Source organism: Acomys russatus, chromosome 24 (assembly GCF_903995435.1).
Source record: "Acomys russatus chromosome 24, mAcoRus1.1, whole genome shotgun sequence".
Classification (NCBI taxonomy): domain Eukaryota; kingdom Metazoa; phylum Chordata; class Mammalia; order Rodentia; family Muridae; genus Acomys; species Acomys russatus.
Window position 1 is genome coordinate 2,421,344 of NC_067160.1, and position 6,075 is coordinate 2,427,418.

The window sequence follows — 6,075 nt, forward strand, 5'->3', positions numbered from 1 at the left end:
GTTAGTGCTGGGGCAGGGGGTGGGTGGGGTGGGGGAGGGCTGGGCAAACTGGTTACCAAGACTATCTCATGAGCTCAGGAACTAGTTGAGAGACCCTGCCACAAAAATTAACACAGAAGACATCCGCCCCAGCCCTCCACTCATGCATATGTACATGCACCTCCATACATACACATGTGCCCTCGTACATCCCAACATGCAAAAACACATGAGAAGAAGGGGACAAAAGAATTGTGCTTTAGAAAAAAGTGTGGTCCGTAACAACACAAGAGAATTTTATGTAGTCGCAAATAAAACTTTTGCAAAAAAAAAAAAAGTGGATTATAACTGGAAACCATTGCGTTATATGAAATAAGCCAGACTCAGAAAGACAAGTACCACATCTTTTCTCTCGTGTGCAGAACTTAAATTTAAAAGCATGTGTGAAGCCGGGCGTGGAGGCGCACGCCTTTAATCCCAGCACTCGTGAGGCAGAGGCAGGCAGATCGCTGTGAGTTCGAGGCCAGCCTGGTCTACACAGTGAGTCCAGGATGGGCAAGGCTACACAGAGAAACCCTGTCTCGAAAAACCAAATAAATAAATAAACAAATAAAATAAAATAAAATAAAAGCATGTGTGTGTGTCTGTATGCTGAGGGGATGGTTCGGTCAGTAAAAGGACTCGCCACATAGGCATGAGGACCTGAGCTCCGATCTCCAATAAGTGGATCATGTATCTTAGTCGTGGGAGACAAAGACAGGGGGGTCCCTGGTATGGTTGGACAGTAGCCTCACTGGATCAGTGAGCTCCGAATTTAGTCAGAAAACCAGTCTCAAAACTTAAGAAGGGGGCTAGAGAGAAAGATGAGCACTTGTTGCTCTTGCAGAGGACTTGGGTTCAATTCCCAGCACCCACACAATGGCTCATGACCATCTGTAACTATAGTTCCAAGGAATTGGACATCCACTTCCAACCTCACCCAGCACCAGGCACATCCACGGTATACAGATACACATGCAGGCAAAATATTCAGACAGATAAAGCTAATAAGTCTTTTTTTTTTTTTTTTTTTTTTTTTAAGGTGGAAAGAGAACAACTGATAGAGTGCTGTCAGTTCCTTATGGAGACTTTGCTGTGTAGGGATGAATGCTAACAGACTGGCCGGGGAAAGCTGGGAGAGCCTTCCAGATTCCTCAGCATTCCTTCCTTAAAGGGTGAAGTGCAGGACCTCTGGGGTGAAGCACACACACACACACACACAAACACACACACATGCGCATATCAACATTTTATATGCATGGCTAGGTCATGAAATTGGGATGATAGGAGAGGAAGAAGAGATGGAAAATAGAGTAATGGATTACAAGAACTGGGAAAGCAGAAGGGAACACTTAACTAGAGAAAGACAGAAAACCAGCTGGGGCAAGGGAAGACAACGATGGAGCCTGGGTCGATCCCAGCGCCAGAGTGGGTGCAGGGGGGAAAGGCAGGGGCGGGATGCAAAAGGGCAAAGCACAATGGCACACGTATGAAGACACCATGACGACACTCCAATAGAAACTAAATTTTTATTAAATAAAGAAAAGCCACTGCTTTAGGAAGCTGAAGGTAGGGATTCTGACAAGGTTTGGGAAATTCTGTAAGTGCATATATCCTTGTTTGCTTTCTATTGCTGTGATGAAACATTGGCCAAAATTAACTTGGAAGGGCTCATTTGGCTCCCAGATCACAGTCCCTTATCAGGAGATGCCAAGACAAAATGTGACACATGACTTATGTATTTTGGTTTTCAACCATGGTTTCTGCTTTGTTGCTTCCCTCCCAAAGGAGAAATGCTGGCCTTTCTTAGCTTTTCAGTGGCCATAAAAGTATTATCTGGGACTGGAGAGATGGCTCAGAGGTTAAGAGCACTGGCTGCTCTTCCAGAGGTCCTGAGTTCAGTTCCCAGCAACCACATGGTGGCTCACAACCATCTGTAATAGGATCCGATGCCTTCTTCTGGTGTGCATGAAGACCCTGTACTCATATACATAATAAATAAATACGTCTTCTTAAAAAAGTATTATCTGGCCGGGTGGTAGTGGCACACGCCTTTAATCCCAGCACTTGGGACACAGAGGCAGGCAGATCTCTATAAATTCAAGGCCAGCCTGGTCTACAAAGTTCCAGGACAGCCAGGCTGTTACACAGAGAAACCCTGTCTCAAACAAACAACAACAAAGTATTATCTGATTTGCCTTATCTGATTATAGGTCCTAAAACCCGCTTCACCTCAGAGGTCCCTGCATTTCACCTTTCAAGGAAGAAGTGCCAGAGAATCTTGGGAGGCTCTCCCAACTTTCCCAGCAGTCTGTTAGCAATCCTGTCTATACAACGAAATCTCCTTAAAAAAACAAAAAACAAAAAACAAAAAACAGGGTTTATACATCTGGACAGCAGAGCTCACAGAGATTCCTAGAGGGTAACTTTGTGGCTTGGAGCACACATGTTGAAGGATTGGTCCCCAGTACTGCAGTATTCATAGGCAGGACTTTTGGAGGTGACCGCCATGAAGGCTATAAGCTCATTCACTCATTGATCCATTGATATATCCATGGCTCCATGGACTATGTACGGGAGGGTGATGGCAACTCTAGGAGGTGAGGCCTATTTGAAGGAAGTAGGTCAGTTAGGGGCAAGCCTTTGAAGAAGATATATACTGTCCCAGGTGCATTCACCTACCCACCCATGTGTGTGTATGCGTCCCTGTCTGCCTGCCCGTCTGTCTATATCTCTTTCCCCTCATCCTTCCTGTCAAGAAGCAGGCTGCTCCCCTCTGCCATTCATGATTTATTTATTACCCGGCCTCAGGCACTAACACAACCAGCCAAGGAACCATGGACTGAAGTCTCCAGAACTGTGAACCAAATTGACTCTTTCGTGTTGCTGTTTTAGTCTCTGGTAATTGGCCCAGCAGTGGAAGGCTGGCCGACACAGTGGTACATCAGAGATGGCAAAGGAGGTCCACACCCTTCTCCGCATCTCACACCACACGCCTCTTTATAATATCCTCATAATAAAGCAGTTAAGTGCTGCCCAGACTTCTGAGAGCCATTCAAGCAAATGAATCAAACCCAAGGAGAGAGTTGGAGGAACCCCATCTGACAGCTGGCTGGCCAAAGGCACAAGCTAAAAGACGAGATATTTGGCTGAAGAACCCCTAAGCAAAGAGTTGATGATACAACTTGGCTTTTGTTTACTACTTATAGTAAAACACGGAAAGGATTTAAGGATAGCACTTACAGGAAGATGTTAGTTTTAATCTGAAATGTTCCCGCCCTGCCCCCACAACACACACAGACATATATGCATGAACACATACATACCCAGGCACGCTTGCACACACACCAGCTCACGTGTGTATACTTGCACACACAAACGCACACACACTTTTGAACACTGTGCTCCCAGCTTGTTTTGAAGGCCTCTGGGAAATGGAGCCTCACCTGGTTCTGGTTTAGCTATCCTTGCTTCCAGGTCTATTCTGTGTGACGAATCTACCACCAAAGGCCCCTGACACCATGAGCTGTGTTGCTCTGCTTTGCCTTCCCCAGCACGAGGGACTGAAACCAGGAGCCAAATGAAGCCTCTCCTGCCTTGTTTCTGCGTGGTGTACTTAGCGGAGAGCACCAACCGGATGGCCAGGACATCAGTATAGACCAGCCGAGTGCTGCTCTTCTACACAAAGGGAAGTAAACTGCCTTGTGGCATTTCAGAAAGGGGCTGACCCTTCCATTTCAGGCCCAAAATGCCAGGGCCTAGGGAACAGAACCACTGTTAGAGAAGGGTTCAGGAGCACCCATGGGGTGTCAGCTCTCACTGCACAGTGCCTCAAGGCTCTGCGCCTCACTTTTCAGCACTGCACTTCTCGCCTCTCCTGGTTCAACTCCAGTGGGCCCCGTTACAATCAAGGCTATGCTCACAGCAGGAAGTTCAAGTAGACAACTTCAGTGGCACCTGTGCAGCACCATCTCAGCTGGCCCACAAGGTGAACACGCCTTGTCGACATGGCTACCTTCACCTGAATGCCAAAGGATGCCCACGGGTGTCTCAGGACCCAGAGAGGAAACAGTCAAGACATAGGCTTAACTAGAGGCCCAAAATCCACTAGGACCATGCCCAGTGGAGCCATGGGCTCCATGAGACCCCACAACAGAAGAGCCCTGGTGTACAATACCAGTGTGAAAGCTATAGGCATGCAACCCCAAGAGAGTCATAAAACAACAACAACAACAACAACAAAAAAAAAAAACGCTGAATGCAAGACCAACACCACCCAAGAAGCCCTAGAAGGCCTCGACCTCTTCCCCAGGGATCCTGAAAGGCAGAGCCTTGAGACAACGGTTTATTTTCCAGCTTTAAGGTTTTAGACACACTGGGAACAGTTTACTACTGCCTCCTTGCTGATTTCTCTTTGGACTGGAAATGTCTAGGCCGTGAGTGCCCGGCTCCACGGCTCGCAGCTGGAGAGCACTGTGCCTCAGGATAAACAGCACCTTCAACTGTCATCCATATCTGATGAAGCGATACTGAGAAAAGACCTTGCACGGCGGGAATGTGAGTCTGGAATGTCTGTCACTGGAATGTCGCAATCCTAACCTCAAGTTGATGATGTGAGGAATAAGGGGTTGAGTAGAGGCATTGTACATGAGAGCAGTAGATTATATGAGAGCCCTGGGGCTGTTCGGCCACATCACTGTGTGGGACACAGTGGGAAGGAACCGTATATGCACTATGAACGAACTTCTCACCAGTCATGGTATCGGACAGCACGCTGATCTGACTTCCTACAAATACATCAGTAATAAATTCCACTTTACGAGCCACTCCACCTATTATATTTTGTTATGGCAGCCCAAGTGAACTGATTCCCTGCTCCCTGATCAGGACGCATGGTAGGGTTCCAAGGCCCTAAGAATGGTGAGCCTACAACAGAAAGGACCATGAACCCTAGATGACTGAAATACAAGTCACCCCACTATCAACCCACACAGGACTACCACAAACAAGAAATAACATTTTCTGTGGCAAACGACTGAGATGAAGTGGTGGTGTTTGAATCAGCAATCCAGCACAACCACTATACCCTGTTGCAGAGACACTAAGCCCAGAGGGTGGAAGGGAGGTGACATGCCTAATGTCTGAGTGAGCACCGGTGGCCGGCCAGAGTACGATGGTTAATCCTGCTGGACAGAGAAGAGTCTAGGTTAACAGCACACATCTCGGTGTCTGGAGAGGGCACCCCGAATGACCACAGTACTGCCCAACAGACTGGGACCCAGGGGTAATAAAAGCAAGAAGGACACCCTCTAGCACAAAAACAAAGGTCTCTCTGCTCCCCCCCCCCACACCTCAGTGTCTCTGTTCTGTCCTGCCCAAGCCACCACGATGGAAAGAAACCATGTCACAAAGTAAACCATCCCTCCATTGGGTGTTTATGCAAGCATCTTGTCACAGAAATGGATGGCTAAACTAACAGAGGAAAAGTAACATTTCCCAAATGCTGACCCAGAAAGTGAGAACACAAGTCCCTTTCACACACCAGTCCAGGACAACACCAATTCCCAAAAAACTTTATTCATTGTTTCAAGTGGTAAAATGTCATTGGTCTCTGTGGGGCACCTAGCGGGACAGAGGGAGGCTTGGGGCGGGGCTTGGGGTGGGGGCTCACCCATTACAAAAATCAAAGGCTTTTATAAAAATGCTATAAATTGGTATCAAAAGAAAACCCAAGGGAGGAAGGAAGCAAAGAGGGTGAAGGGAAGAGAGGAAGGGAAAGGCCGGAAGCTCCCACCATTAGGAAAGGGAATCGGGCAGGGAGGGAGAAGTTGGGACTGCGGCGATACAAAGTGCAAAAATGTGCCTCCCAGACACTCCTCAGAAGTGGAGGGGAAGGAGGCTGCAGTCTGAGCCTTGGCGGGCTCCAGCTGTCTCCTTACTTGGGGACCCTACAGGAATGGCACTGCCTGAGACTGCCAGATGAGAAGGACCTGCGATTGGGTGGAAGAGAGGACAAAGGTCAGGAAGAGACAGGGCTCCTGCTTCCTCTGCCCTGTG